The sequence below is a fragment of the Pteropus medius genome, unplaced genomic scaffold, assembly GCF_902729225.1.
Source record: "Pteropus medius unplaced genomic scaffold, Ma_sr-lr_union100, whole genome shotgun sequence".
In the NCBI taxonomy this organism is placed as follows: domain Eukaryota; kingdom Metazoa; phylum Chordata; class Mammalia; order Chiroptera; family Pteropodidae; genus Pteropus; species Pteropus medius.
Window position 1 is genome coordinate 125846 of NW_024352768.1, and position 16535 is coordinate 142380.

The 16535-nt window shown below is 39.4% G+C and overlaps 1 pseudogene; it reads left to right on the forward strand.

Moving 5' to 3' along the window:
- Window positions 1-10390: 10390 nt before the first annotated feature.
- Window positions 10391-10904, forward strand: LOC120589539 (interferon omega-1-like; annotated as a pseudogene).
- Window positions 10905-16535: the final 5631 nt, after the last annotated feature.

Here is a 16535-nt window from a genome sequence, read left to right on the forward strand (position 1 = left end):
AAAAACTAGGTTTGTAAGCTAGTTTGTGGAGTGAGAGGTGAAACAGAAGGTGCCTGGAGAAGATGGGTTACCATGGTCCCTGCACAGTTTTGATCCTATTTTTCTCAGAATCATTTTCATAGAACAGCTGAATTGCACAAACATATGAACATTTTGAATGTTTGACTTATTTGACATAAACTCGTGTTTATTTAGGTATTTGGTATCATGCATCGCTTATTGGCTAACAAGTGAGTTCTCACTGTTCTAATGAATATCACTCTCTAGTGAATTTCAATGGTAAGCCTTTTGCAGTTGCAGTTCTATTTTCCATCAAATTTGACAATCAAGATTGATTTTCTTTTATCTATTACTTCATTTACTCTAGTCTCATGTAGGTCACTTACATTACTTCTGATTTCTAATCGCTTTAGTAAATACTTTCTGTAAATCAGAGATGTATTCTACGATGGATGCGTATTTTTAATTTGACCTGTGCAGAAAGAGCACTCCTTAGGACATAGAGCCAAGCCTCCTCCTATTCACTTTCGTCTTTTGATTTTACACACATTCAGATCCCTTTCTCAGTAATCTATTTTTACATTAAATTCAGTATTCCACTAGCAGCTTTTTAAATCTGTGATATTAGACGATAATCTCCATTGCTTTCTGATAGAAATTTCCCAAGACTGTAATACGGAAATGTTAATTCTTTCCTTATTGACAACAGACACATCCTCACCCTAAATCTAGGTAATTCGGATGATACACTAGTTGTGAGAGTGTTCGCTTTCTTCATATGAGTATAACCTTCATTTATTGCTACACTTATTTTACTACAGATATTTTAAAATGTATTTAAAGTTGAAGGAGCTAAAGTTAAGAATTCCTTTCTATTTTTCATACAATAGTGTTGGAATTTTTCCTGCTTTACTTTACCATTGTTCTAAGGTCCTGACATAGGCTTCATGAAATCATACACATTTGTGGTAACCAACATGACTATGCATAGCAATCAATGAGACATCTCAAAATATAAATAGAAAAAACTGGTTCAGTCTTTCTCCCAAAAGAGTTCAAATTAAGTATTAAACAACATGCAGAAAAATCACATTAGCCATGACAAAACAACCATAGAACAGAAATCTTTAGTGGCTATATAAATTCAGATTTAAAAATGTTGACAAAAGCCATTATAGGAAATTTAGGGAATTGTCCATACCTCACATACAGGAGTTGTCACTGATGTTTCCATTGGGCCAGTAGGTATATATCTATGGATGTAGTTTTATTTCTGTTCATTTTGCTGTGTTGTTATATTTAAAGTAATAATTCCTCTGCTAGTTCTCTACTGTCAACATGAGAAAAGCAGTTCCTGTTGTCTTCTGTCTTTATTTTTGTAGGGAAAGTAATCTGAAAGCAATAATCAGTTAATTGGTAATTAAGTAATAATTATTTTAACAATACTTATTAATAGTAGAAAATAATATCTGCTGCGTCCTCTTTCTACCCTACTGCGTGACAAGGTCCAGAGATGGGGACAGAGGCTTCAAGGAATGCATCGTCAAGAACGAGGACGTGTCATGTGTTTAGGGATAATTGGTTTCTTAGAAATGATTCTATTAATAGGGGGAATTTGGGTAGCACAAATTCTAGTAAGTGTAAACGCTGTACAAATGGATTTCCTCAAAGTTGGCTCTGAGGAAAACAGTAAATTCCCCGCGTGTGGAATCAGCTCTAGTCACCTCGATGTGTCCAGAATGCGTAAACTCTTTATTTGAACAATTATTAAGGGAAATTCCTTTTGACGCGCCTCTTAAAGATATTATGAATAAATTATAACAAGCTGAATTACTAGAACCAGTTTATACTCCTGTGCCCATGCAGTTAGTAGAAAAATTAGTAAAGGATAAGAAATTTACTCATAAGCCTGTGCCTACTATAGAAGGGCCTCCTTTTGTGGCCTAGTGGATAAATAGAAAACTCTGGTATCCACCTAGGGGGGCTAATAGTATGAAAAGATTACCTGATCTTCCTTTGCCTTATACAGAAGCTTATAATAAAGATAGTATACATGTAGTGAATAAAGATAGAATTCATGTGCCTTATAGTAGTTTAAGTTTCATAGAAAGGCTGGCTAGGTCAGGATCTCCTTGGTGCTTAAAAACGAAGGAACAGAAACTTAGCTTATGAAAGCAGCTTTGTAAAACTGATTTTTATAAATATTTTCCTCATTACTGCACCAAGGAAACTTTTGAACAGCTATGAGAAAGGTTCAGCTTGAACTTTACATATAGCATAAATCAAATAGCATTTAAAATAGATTTCTTCAGGCAGAAAGAAGAACAAGGTCTGCCCACAAGCCAATGCTTGCTGTTATGAATACATCTATCTATCACCTTTACTTAAATCAAACTGTATCTTACATAATAGATATAAGAATTAAAGTTTAGATTGTTCCATCAGGTAGTTCTGTTCTAATGATTGAGAGAAAAATGTACTAGTTAATCGTGAACATTAATAATAATATACTCTATAAGATTTTCTGCTTCGCCTAACCATAGAAATTTAACTCCCTGCTACCTTAACAACAAAGTATAACCAAATGCCAAAATAAAAAGTATAAAAGTTGTACTCAAATCACAATAAAACGGAACAGTGTCACACCGCCTCTGAGCTGTGTAGTCGACTGTCTCCCGCGCCGACGCCTTGCCCACCTTCGGGGCTCCCTGGATCCTGTCGTGACTGGACCGCGGCAAATATCATTTCGTTTTCATGTTATGACAAGAAGAAGAGACTGGAAGGCCTTAAACTGTCTATGAAGAGAGGTACTTCCAGCGAAAGATAACAAATAAGGATCACTGTGCTTCTAGGAATTCGTCAGCACAGGTATCTCTTGGTCATTCTATTTATCGTTACCTTCGCAAAGAGATGGGGACCTATAAATGATCTACTTTAATGAATACAGTTACTGAAACAATTCCTTTTTTCCTAAAACAGGAAGGGCCCAACTTCAATCATTTTAAAGAATCTAATTTCTGCTTTGCCATTGAGTTAACCTGTTCAAAATTGTTGTTAGAATGTTTTTCTTGAAATGAATAACTCTAGGGACATCACTCCTTCACAGAGAGACATATCGATGTGGGGTATGTATGCATATATTGCAGAACTTCCGCTTTGACGTGCAATATTTAACTACTTGGAAGTCATCATTCCCGACCTCACAACGGCACTTTAAAAAATGCAGAATAAATTGAAAAACAACAATCTTAGAGCCAACAAGGATTGAGGTCACCAGGCAAGCCCCTGCCCTGGTAACTGGATGGACAGGAAGAGGAATGCAGGAGAATCACAGCTGATCTGGAGCAAAAGCCTGTAGCTGGGGCTAGATTGGTACAAACACTTTAACTGTAATTGCAGAATTGCTGGAGGTGTATGGACGAACTTGAAAGCGATTTACTCCACGGGTCCAGAGTTTGTGGAGCTGTATATGTTTTGTGGGATATATTTTCAGGAACCTATGAGGTGCTCACTGTGAAGATCAAAGAAAAATGTCCTGTTCTTCTAGCAGAGGAAGCAAAAATGTAGTCATTCTGAAATACTCTGAATGTTCTGCCATCCTTAACAAAGGCTTGCCCTCACAGGGAAGATTTTTTTTTTTTTTTTTTTACCACAGATTAACCCACCTATGAGAAGAGAAACGCCTAACTCCAGCCCCCTCTAGCCATCCCACTTCAGCTAATGGAGTGGTGAACAAAGAGCTGAGAAACGCTTGCCAAGGTCTCCTTCCTGGAGCACAGGCTCACTAAAGGACTAAGAGTAACCACAGGGTGATAGAACACTTCTGCTCTCCCACACGAACCACCACATCAGCTGGGTTCTTGTCTAAATAAGGGGATTACAACCAACAACACCTGCAAGGGTCAGACTTTATTTAGGAAGGAAATCTAGGGAAACCCAAAGACAACTCGTTATGATAAAAAAGAAAGGCCGCAAGGAGAAATGCTGACCTCTGATACCTACCAATACAGAAAACAATAAATACAGCTTAACTCTTGGCCAGATAAAGCAAAACTTCCCCATATACTAATGAAATTCGATTCTTTCTCCTGATACATCAGGTCCAGCTTTCAACAAAAACTTGCCACACATACTAAAAGGTAAGAAACATTTGAAGAGACAGAGCAAGCATCAGAACTAGACTCAGCTATGGCAGAGATTTTGAGATATCAGACCAGAAATTTAAAATAACTATAATTAACATGCCAAGGACTCTAATGTATTCATATATTCCTTTACTTACTTTATCTATGTCATACTTTGTATGGTATTTAAAAGTTTTGTTCAAATAATATCAACTTCATATTCATAATGTATTCAAATACAGTGAAATATATTCACCTTTATCTTTTATCAAAGTTTCTGGTGAAATTTCAAAAACTTTCCTCCAGAAGTCATCGTGATTTTGTTTACTCTTAAAACAAAAATAGCCTGAATCAGAAACCCATGTTGAAATATGGTTAATAAATTTAACTCTCCAAATTCTATTTCCCAATGTTACGTTTTAAAACTGGATATTTCTATGTCAGATTATAATTCTGAGGAGACAGATAAAAAACAGAAATTCAAAACCCATTCTTTTATAGATTTCACCTGCAATAAGAAGTTATAGAACAATAATCAGGCTTAGCTTAATGAATTTCAATTATATGTCATGTTATAAAGAGAGGTAAGAGATAAAACATTTTCTCTCTGGAAGCTTGAATGAAGGACAGGTCGACACAAGAGTGTGCAGCCTACAGACTAATTTCATAAGAGTTTATTTGAGCCAATGTGTCATGTACTCTCCTAGAAGCCCAATCTCAACTGACTGAGAAAATGCTCTGGAGAATGGCAGTTTTCTAGTCCCTGCTATGTATTTAGAATCAAAGGAAGGTGACCTGAAATCTATTGGTGGTATAGTAAAAAAGCAGGAGAAAGCAAAGAAGGAGAATCTCTAGGATAAAAAGCAAACTGGAAAAACACGTTTCCTTTACATTGGTGGCTACAGGAGGTTAGCATTTATCACGTACCCAACAGAGAGTTGAGATGGTATGTGGGAACAAGGTAACAATAAGGGGTGCCGTGGTCACGTGCCCTGGTGCCTGTGGTTGTGCCGTTGAGGGTGTGGAAAACAAAATTACTCACACATCTCAAAGGTATGTTATCTGAGCGGCTTCAGAACAACAGACGGGGATCACTTAGGTCAAGATTGTCCTTTGCTAAGGAAGCGATAGGCCTGGAACGTGACTGTTCACCCTGGCCTGCCCAGTTAGGAGTTTATGAGCCGATCGTCCTGTGTGGTTACTTTTGGTCACTGAGCTTGTCAGGCCTGCCATGTGGTCTCTCCTGAGCTTTCACATTTATGACATAGCCCCATTTCATTCACGGATGTCAAGAAGGGGGAAAAAGACGACTTATACTCTACAGTGTCTGAAACATCTAATGACAGCCTTCTTACTGGTAGATGCATATGTGGATCTGGGACCTCTATCAGTGTGCATCTGAACATATTAATCTGCAATTGCTTATGCATTGTTGGAAATTGCGGCATGGGAGTGGATATCATTGCTTGTGAGTAGAGTACAGAGTGAGAAGATGACCTACAGCTTATGACGAAGTTTAACTTTGAAGGCGCAGAGGAGAACCTGCAGAGGGTACAGAGATGGAGTAGCCAGGGCACTTACAATACAGCCGAGGAGGAAGGATCTTCCAAACATATTGAAAAAGAAAACAAAGGGCTTGAGAATTTCACAAGATGAAACCTAGTTATACTTTTTGTTTTAAAGAAATTTATTTATTTAAATTAGTTGCAAGTATACAGCACACTGGTTAGACTCTATCGGCAGCTGGAAGACCTGGGCACCTGTTTGTTGCCAGAGATGAAAGAAGCAGAATCTGCCCTGGGAATGGACGACTCTACATTAGCCGTGAAGAGGTATTTCCAGGGCATCCATCTCTACCTCAGAGAGAAGCAATACAGTGACTGTGCCTGGGAGATTGTCAGAGTGGAAATCAGGAGAGCCTTCTCTTATCAACAAACTTGCTAGAAAGGTTATGAAACCAGGATGGAGACATGGACTCACCTCGATATGATTCTCATTGGTGGTTGTGTCATATCATACTTGCGTATATATCATCGGACATTTCGAAAGTGTCTTTCTGCTTAAGTCACGGAAATTACTACTTTGATTCTCGATTGCTTTTTATTCATTCATTCATTCATTCATTCATTCATTCATAGTTAATTTATTGCAGTCCTTCTTGAATCTTTCATATTTAAAAATCGATGTAATGACATGTTCATCTTTACATTGTATTAAAATACATAAAACGCCTTTACCTCTCTATGTTGTTTGTTTTTGCTTTCCTTATTAAATTTCTATCTAAAAGCTTCTGGAATTTATTTATAAAATCAAACTCCAAACCCTTGTTTTGTAACTGATAGTGAAGAATGGGTAATATAATGTTTTTATCATTTATTCTTTTCAGATGTTGTGTAGAAGCTGAGTGTCTAATTTCAAACTGTGTAACTCTGATGAAGAAATACAGATACATAGAGTAAATATGGATAGTTCCTATTGTGTTTCAACTTTGTATCACCAAAAAGGAGTTAAAAACAGTACTGAGTTTTAAATTATATTAAATACCATGAAGCGGAAGAAAAGAAAGGAACAAAGAATAAACATGCCAGAAATTTTAGATACAAAGGAGGATAAAAAGGAAAAATAACGTCAGATGTTTTTTCTCACTGGGAGACAGGTTCATGCACAAGTCTTATTGGTAGTTGGGAATATGGCTGTATGATGAACAAAACTACCACGGAAGGTATTAATAGGGGATGTCTTATTGCATCTCGTGTGGTAATTAGAGCATCAGAATGGATGAGGTCACTCACAGAGTGGACAATGAGCAAAGGACCTAAACATAATCCCACAGACCCTCAGGGTTTAAGGGTTGGTAGAATAGAGTGTGCAAAAGGCACTGAGGGGATAGGGGACAAATGAGCTAGAGGATGAACAGGGAAGCGTTCCAAAGACACAGTGGAGTTTCTAGGGCCAGTAGGCACAAACTCCCCAGTGGACCTGGAAACAGACACACTTGGTGCCCTCAGGATGATCTGCTTTAATAGAGTGAATAAGACACAAACCAGATGGGACTGGGTTGAAGAGGAATAAGAATGAGAATTTGAGACACTGTGGATAAATACTAGGTTCATAAGGTCTTCTGGATCAAGAAGAGGTAGCCTGAGATTTCTGGACCTGGCAGCCATCCAGCTCCCTCTGACGAAACTTGCAAACATTCTTGTCTCTGAGGCAGGAAAACAAGCAAGATTCTCCCCATTTGGTGCAGAAATGGGAAGCTCTCCTGCTTTGGGAGGCCATGGTTCTGGGCTAGGTCACAACTCAGGATGCAGACGGAGTTGGAAAATATCATTCTCGGTGTCATCACTGAAGAGGTTCACGGGCCTCTGGTGAGCTACGTCAGACACTGTGTAGCTGTGGAAGCCTTTTCTGGCGGCTCTCAGCACGTTCTGAGTGGTGAGATTCTCAGATAGGACAGGATTATCATTTTTTGTATTTATCCCGATTTTGTTTCCACTTCCCGCCCAACTTCTCTTCCATTAATTGGCCTCAGAGAATGTCAAAACTTTAACACTTCTTTTGTTTCATCACAATGGAAGTCACATTCGCGAATGGAAAATGACAGGAGTCTCGACCCAATAGAATGTGTTCACGAAGATAAGACCAAGGTTGCAATAAACACCCACATCACAATCTATCTGTTCTTAATTCTAATAAGAGTACTTAAGAGTTTTGATTCTGGCCTCCACTGCAACATTTTATTAAATGCACTTAAATCGTAGTGACCTCACCTATCTGCATTTTCCTTTGAAGGGGCTAATACACTAGATTTCAATTCTCTGCATTTCTTTACAGGAGCCATTGCTCATGTTTTCTGACGCAGTCTTCACATAATAGCTGCATAAAAATGAACACTAAGGGTTAACTCATATAGTTCTCTACCTTCTGTCACCCAAATTGTGTTGAGTGCCCATGTGGGACAACGTGCTTCCCAAGTTGGATCCTGAAAGAGTAAGAGAAGGATGGCGACTGCCCTCCAAGAAGCCGGGGAGACACACATTAGAGACAAGATTCGGATGAAGCACCAGCACACTCAGTGCTGTTAAGAGCAAATACTTAGAACCGATGAAGAGGAGGAAATGGGGGCAATAAAAAGCTTCACTCTCTGACAAAAGCTGTGCATCCTGAATTTAAATGACATCAGATTTCATTTCCTCTTGTAAAACACTGAGACAATCTCAATAGTAATCACACAGGAAATTGTAACGATTAAGTCAATAAAATTTATAAATGACAGGCTCAGATACTGAATGTCGTGAGTCACTGCTGCCTTTGCTATTAATGTAACACACAATAATCTGAATAGTCCATGTTTAGCCACGCTAAGGCAAGAGGAGCTTGGAGTGCAGCTCCTGTAACAGTCTCAGGGGTGTGCACATTGATGTCTCCACAAACGGAAACTTGGGAGAGGGGATTGTCTATAGGACTGTGGAGGTACAGAGTCACATGTTCCACTCTTAACTCAGTGTCTGGCACATTCATGAGACAAACCTTCCAGCGCACTTGAAGCTCTTTGCAGAGAACTAGCGTGGAGGAAAGTAGTCTGACAGAAAATAGGGCTCTTTTGTGAATCGTAAATATGAGTAAAATAATCCCTTCCCTTTTCTCTACATTCAGATTCTCTGTGGTGATATTATGTTAACGCATATATTAAATTAAAAAGTTTCAAGGGCCAGGAAAGCAGTTAAAAAAAAAAAAAGAGGACGTGGGGGAGGCGAGTTAGATGATGGGAAATGAGACATTTCCAGATTTGCAGTCACTATCACAAGTCTAATTTGAACGCTATTTCTTGGGTTAGTAGTGGGGTAAATTAAAGAGAGTCCTTCTCTCAAGTACAGAATTTCAGAAGGCAGCAAATCTAAGGAATCCAAATAATACTCTAATGCAATACTAGAAAATGAAAATTAATGCTCACACATGTATGGTCAACAAAGAATGTATCAACATTTTAAAGACATGAAATGACCTTGCAGTCATTTCATGTTTTACAAAGGAAGGGGGAGTCTTATAAAGGAAGGGGGCACCATGTAAATTAAATTTAGGCAAATTCCGTTCAGTTCATAAAAAGTCCTGAACACCAAGAGTTCATTCGTATAGTTCTCTCATTCTGTCACAAGAAAATGAAAAAACCTGACCTGCTATAAAACCTGTCAACCGCTTGTACACAAAACTAACTTTTCTTTTTAATAATACAGTCCAAGTGGAGTCCTGTGAAAGACGTTTCGGTAACGTGAAAGGAAATAAAAATTGGGACTGTCACAGAGACACAAGAAATTGTCAAACATGGCAATTCAGATGAAAACAACTGAAAGAAATAATCTGGAAAGTATTAACGAGTTTGCTTCTATGAAAGCTAAGAAAGGAAAATTAAGTTCTTGTTTGGGTAGAAACAAAACAGTTGAAATAAAGTTCTATGAAGTTGAATAAAATGCTGTTTTAACTGTTTTAATGTGAAAAATAATTTTAAATATTACCTTTGGTATTTAAACATTCAACTGTTTTAATATTTTGGAAAGTCTAATTAGATGCTGTTTTAACATTCCCGCTTTTCAGTTTCCCAGCACCTCACTCCACCACTTTGCAACGCTGGAACGTTGAAAATTCACCGCGAAAGTCACAGCGCCACAGCGCTGCGGGGTGGCCCCGTACCCGGCCTCGGACCCCAGGGAGGGCCGCGCCCGACTCCCTGCGACGGCGTCCTCAACTCCAAGTCCGGCGGCATCCCGCCCAGAAACCATCCCGCACCTGTAAAAACGGCTAAACACGCTCTGATTGCCGGTCACACATCCCTCAGTGAACGGAGTTTTTGTAGAAATGGGCTCTCTGAAGTTTATGCGCGAAAATAAAGCACCAGACTCCAGGGAAAGTGCAGAAAATGCGAGGCTCTGTGCTCCGTACCGAAGAAAATGTCCCCCGCGTGGCCAAGGCAGCGCTCCGTCCGCAGCAGTCAGCGCCGGGGAAACGAAGGCTTCTCACGGACTATTAAAGCGACATCAAGCTGCCCCATGGCGCTGCGAAAGCCTTTCTCAGGCCCTACCAGCCCGACAGACAAAAAAGGCTGCGCCAAGCCTTTGTTTCCTACCCAAGCGTCAGAAAACGCCGCTTGCTCGCCCTCTCGTGGCCCGCTGGGGAACCAGGCTTCCCAGGGGCACAGCAATAGAACCTTTGCGCTCTTTCGCGGTGCTCGCGCACCCCCTGGCCGACGTCTAGTGAATCACTGGCAATCAATGGCCCAGTGCAGTTCGTGGCTGGCGGCTGGAGCGATGCTCAGCTTCATTCCGATTTGCTCTCTTGGTGGAGACGTGCCTTGGATCCATAGCCTAGAAAACAGGAAAATCGTCAGTCTTTTGAGAGAGCTGGAAGTTATCCCCTCTCACTTCTGCCTGAAAGACAGAACCGACTTCAAATTTCCTTGGGAAAGAGGAAGTATCACCGAAATCCAGAAGACACAACGCACCTGTTTCCACCATCTCATTCTCCAGCAGATCTTCAGCCTGTTGAACGCAGCGGACAGCCATGCTGCTTGGAACCGCACCCTCCTCTATCAACTACTCTCTAGGCTTCATCACAGCCTGGAAGAGCTGGACCAGACAAACGAAGGAAATCTGGTGTGTCCCTATTTGGGCATTCTTGTCTGGAATTACTTCCAAGGAATCCATAACTATCTGAAACAAAAGAAGTACAGCACCTGTGCTTGGGAGGTTGTCAGTCGAGATCACAGCGCGCCTTTTTCTCATGTGACAAGCCTCCAAGAAAAGGCAAAATGCAGAAGAAAGTTATACTCGTGACTCTGTATTCAATTACATTCATTGTGAAGTCTAGAAACAATCTCAACTCACATTTCTGCACCAGCAGAGATATATCTGAATCTAAAATCATAGGGTCATTTAAAAAATATATTGTATATCACGAATCTATAAAATTATGCTCAGAGTGTAGAACATAAACTATTTTCTTATATAAATAATCTTATAATTTTTAAATCTGTCTAAGGGTTTTCTTTACATTTGTGGGAGCGGCGGGAGGAGATATATGCCCTTTCTAAAGTGTAAAGTCCAGTTATTTTATGGAAAGTGTTCTCAAGACGGTATTTTTTGTAAAGACGTGTATTATTTAAGTTAATGCTAGCTGTTCTAACAGATGAACAGAAAACTATCCAGAAAATTATCCATACTTTTATCATTATAGGAATTGTCTTCCTTTGAGTAAGAGCACAATGCAAGCATTCCTAATCAGATGACTCTTCAGGTTGGCTGTCCTGCAAACAGCATTTCACGGTCACGGGTCCCTTCTATTTTGTAACGTTGCCATATTCAACATGTTTTGCCCAATTTGACTGTGGTACCTGAGTCTATACCACTCAGTTGTAAGGGGAACCATTATGGTAGATCACATGGTTTATTTTAAAAAACCAGGACTGTACAGGGCAATATCAGTTATGCTCACATTAGTTTCTCTGAATTTATTCTCATGGGTTGCCAAAATGCAAAGAAGTTGAGCAATAGACTCTAATCTAGTGACTAATAGAAGAGGAGACAACTTCAGTAAGACCACTCTTTATTTTTACGCTATTTGTACCAATACTCTTTAAGTTGAAAAAAAAAAAAAAAGAACCCACTGTGTTTGCTGCATACACTTTATCCTCAAACCGAAAACCAAGAATTGAAAGTCTTTTTCCAGAAATCAAACCCTGTGGGAGATGACGTGGATGTCACTAGTTAGAGTAAACAGCATCATCAGTCTTTTGAAAGAAGTATTTGGGTTAATTCCCAAAGACACAGGCTAAAAAATTGGTAAATGACCACACGTGTGGGACTGAGGTCTCAGAACATCTTGAGGGAGACAAGGAAATTCTCAAAATCACTGATTTCGAAGTAGAGGGTGAGTCTTCCATTTATGACCAGGTCTATGATACTCATCCTGATATTCTAAATAAAGAAAATAGAAATTTGAAAATATCTCTGCAACCAAATCATGTTTTTAAATACTATCTCACACAGTATTAATGTCATTCATAACTTCCTTTGTAGAATTAGGATGAGTTTACAAGTTATCTCTGATTTACTGTCCTCTCAATTCCTAACTATCTAGTAGATGTTGGTATTATTCTTTCTCCTACTATTTCATTCATGATTCTCTTAATGAATATTAATTGGCTCCTGAGATGATAGGGACTGCACTAGACGTCTAGACATACATTTGGGTAAACGGATTTCTCTCTCCTTAGGTATTTTCTAGACTCCTGGGATGTACTCTAAGCAGAAAATAGCTCAGGTCATGTCTTAGACCATTCAAACACAATTAACAGCATAGCATAGACTGAGTAGCTTATAAGGAGCAGACATTTCCTGCTCACGTCCTAGAGGCTGAAATTCAAATCAGGGTGGCAACAAGATAGGTTCCGGTGAGTGCCCGCTTCCTGGTTGCATACCGATGACTTCTCCTGTATCTTCAAATGGCAGGAAGGAGATGGATCTACCTCAATCTCTTTGATGAGGTCGCTAATTCTATTCAGGAGGCTCCACCCTCACACCCTCATTAATCCCCAAAGACCACACCACATGACACCATCCCTTGGGTCTTGAGACTTCAACATATGAATGAGGTGGGCATGTACACATTCAGACAGCAGCAGGTCAAAAAAATTCACAAGCCTGGTATCTCAAAGAGAGAACATAGCCGTGAGTAGACAATAAAGAAGAATTAGCAATTTTTAGGCAAAAGCTTCAGACTGTGGACTCAGGATGAAAACTCATGCTTTTTGAGCAGAAGTAATATTCAAATTATACATGCTAAATTTTTGAAAATCAAGAAATGGAGTCCAGTAGCCCACAGAGATGGATGGAAATAACAGAATACGTATGATCCTTTATCATTTAATTTACAATGATGTCGAGCAATTTTGAATGATTTTAAAATATATCTGTACATTGGTATTATTTTATAGGATTATATATATTTTTATTTGAACATGCAGTTGGATACATCTCTATGTAGTAAATTTGTTACATTAAAAGTCACTCTGGAAAATTAGTTTTAAAGTCAAACTCAATTAATTTTATTTAAAATTAAAACTGATGTTTATTAAATAGACATTTTAATTCTACTAAATGTCAGTAGCTTTTACATTTAAGTTGTAATGTAAATTTTTTATTTATTCACTTTAATTCTTCACTGTAGAGAATAATTATGTAGTCATGTCCATTGACTACATAATCAGGAGAAATTCTCCTTTTCACTTTGCATAATGATGCCACTGGCATCCCTTGCACCTTGACTCAGTAGTAAGAGAAGCATAGCTTAAAGGAATTTCAGAGGATACGATTGTTGTCAAATGATGGCCTGTGAAGTATCCGTTGGAGTAGAATCGAGAGATATTAAAGGCATCTGAAGTGTAACTGAACAAGTTCATCGAAAGTGTGTGCCAATTGCTCAATTTGCAGGGATCTCTTTCTCAAATTTTGACCTCAGTTTACAAACCCCATCTTTAGATAGCTTCTGTCCAATTGATAAGTAAAAGGGCTATAATTTGCATGTTAAACCATTTTTGTGACTTGATATTTTTTGTTCTGCCATCACATGTAAGGAGCATGAATACAAGGATTTTTTTTTTTTTTTCATTCACCTGCATCTGAACTTTGATTGCCTATCACCTTTCAAACACTATGACTGCTGCCACTCTTTGGTGTTCTTTCTTTTTTCTTTTCTTTTCTATTCTTTCATTTCTTTTTTCTTTTATCTCTATTTTTATTTTACAGTAACTTTACTGGTTTGTTTTTGTTTATTTTTGTTTATAATTTTGGGTGAAAAAGTTTATAATTTGGTTCCATATTGTTGCCTTTCTTTAGAAATCATTATAGCCATGTCCTCTTTCATATTTCAGAGATATTCAATATTCAAAGGTGTAGGAAGACTGAGCGCAGGCCTGGATGGCTGCGAGGGGCGAAGGTGGTGCCTGAGACGTCTCACAGGTCCCTTAGCACAGGGCAATCTCACACCCCAAGGAGGGAGAAGGGATCTCAAGTGCCGCTGGATGAACTATGAGGGATCATGGTGCAGCACCAGCTGGAAGCTGCCAAGTTTTCCAGCGTCGCCAATCAGAGCATGTACGGACCTGGCCTCGCCTCCACCCTTCCTCATGCCATCTGATTCCCGTGCTACAGCGGTTACGAATCCACTGAAGTCCAATCCAGCTCAGAAATGTAGTGAAGACGGGAGTCCTTCCCACACATCTACACCACTGATTTGGGAACAAATCCAGGAGCTCATCTGTGCCCCTCTTGAGAAGGTTCCATGTCTGATTCCATGAGAAGGATGCTGCAGGACTCACGTTTGCTCAAAGGCAACAGCGCACATCTAGAAACGGGAAAGAGATGAAAGTCAGCAGCACATTGAAGACTCGGAAGGAGTACAGCGACGTTTAATGTGTGGACTGGAAGAGGCAGGTCCTCAGGAGATGGAACGATTCCAATGGGTAGCACTGAATCAGTTGTTTCTCCAGATCGTTCCTATTCAGACGAGGAGGAGATCTAAGTGGATTCCCTGAGCACAGAGTTCTCCCACGGAGATGTACCCATTGGCAGTGTCCCCGACCGGAGAATCCGATACCACAGCATTTGCTGAGTGTTGGAAGGAACGAAGGTTATTCCAATGCCAGATGCAAACTTCTGTTTCCTTTGCCTGAACAATCTTCTCTCACAACTCTTTCAAAAGAACTGTGTCTACTTTCCTTAGCATTTAAAGTCAGTCGGTCAGTGCCTCATACTGCACTTCTGCTGCCAAACAAATGATTGGACAATAGCCCTTTGGCATTTGAAGTGACGCTCGAAATCCTTTATCACTGCACAGTTCCCGATCTGATTTCATGCCAGGGCCTCTTCATGGATCATAAATCCCAGGCCCATTTCAATTCACCATTTCTTTTAACAGGCCCTTCCAGACAAGTCATTATCTCAAATCTTCCAAAGGATTTGACCTTGGATTTTAGTACCTTCGGAATAATCCATCCTTCCAGATTTGTATTTCTCTCCCAACAGTCCAAATGGAGTTCTTGAAAAGACTGAGTTAATAACTTCAAAGATCTCAGGACAGTAGCTGGTCCGTGGTTAACATGCAATAAATTTTGGTATTATCATTTAAAATATCATCATCAGTATTTTCCTGATTAAGAGCAGATTCTTTTCTTAGTACCTTCTCTTTCAGTCTAGATTTCTCAAGGCAATCTTTAAATTGCCTGAGAAGATTTCTTAACTACATAGACTACAGGCAAAGGTTACTATCTACAATCTTACCAGAGAGGGTTGCTTGGGTTCTGGCACCTGGGTTCAGGTTACCATTCTCTTGAGAATTGGTTGGTGTGAACCTCCCTTCTCTCCTCAGAGCTGATTTCATGTGGATTGAATGGAAGAAGAATGAAGTGGCTGGTCTTCAAGCCTGAAGGTTGCTCATTGATGAGAATGTAGTCTTCTTTGAGCCTCTGGAAGGGGCAGCCATTTCCCCATTTTGTGTAATTCCATTTTGGCTTTCATCCTTCCACTCTGTCACACCACCTGGTCCCATCTTTGCTTCACTAAATTTTGCTACCATAGACTTTGTCGTTTACCCAGCAGGAAAGTCACTTTCCTTCTTTCACATTCATGATGTCAGATTTACATTTGTTTTTTTTCTTGCCCACAAACAACTGCCCCTTTGCTTTCTAGGAAAGTTGAAATGAAAAATAAAAAATCTGAAGTCTTGAAAGTTAGAGAGAAAAACGGTGAAGCCTCTTTGCAATTCTGTTATTTCCCCTTATTTGCATTAACCTCAGGATGAAACAGAAAGTAATGCCAGATGAGCAAAAGAGAGTATACCCTGTAAGCCACTGTGGAAAAATTAAGTTATTAAGAATCTGTTTATTGCTATTATTTAAATTTAAAGTGGAAGAGCTCAAATAGTTTTTAAAAAGGTTATTACATTTCGACGTAATAACTTGCACCTCACTACCCTGCATTTTGAGTATGATACAGAAGACAGACAAAGCAGCCCAATCAAATACGCAGATTAAACGAACAACAGAAGTGCACTAGTTTCTGTCCTGTGAGTTTCTACAGAGAGACATTATCACTGAATCTCCTGCGCCCAGCTCAGAAATGCGAACCGAAGCATGTGTTCGAAATTTACGTAATGATTTTACAATAAAAGCTGTATTGGAAAATGAACAATATCTGCCTACTAAAGGCAAAATGATTACAACTAGGTAAGTAATTCCTCCACCTACAGACAAAATTCACTTTGCTATCACCATGGAAGGCTCCTGATACTTGATACCTGGGGATGTGGGTCAGGAGAGGGGAAGGTCACCGCTGAAAATGAGGATCCTTTACACAAACATTC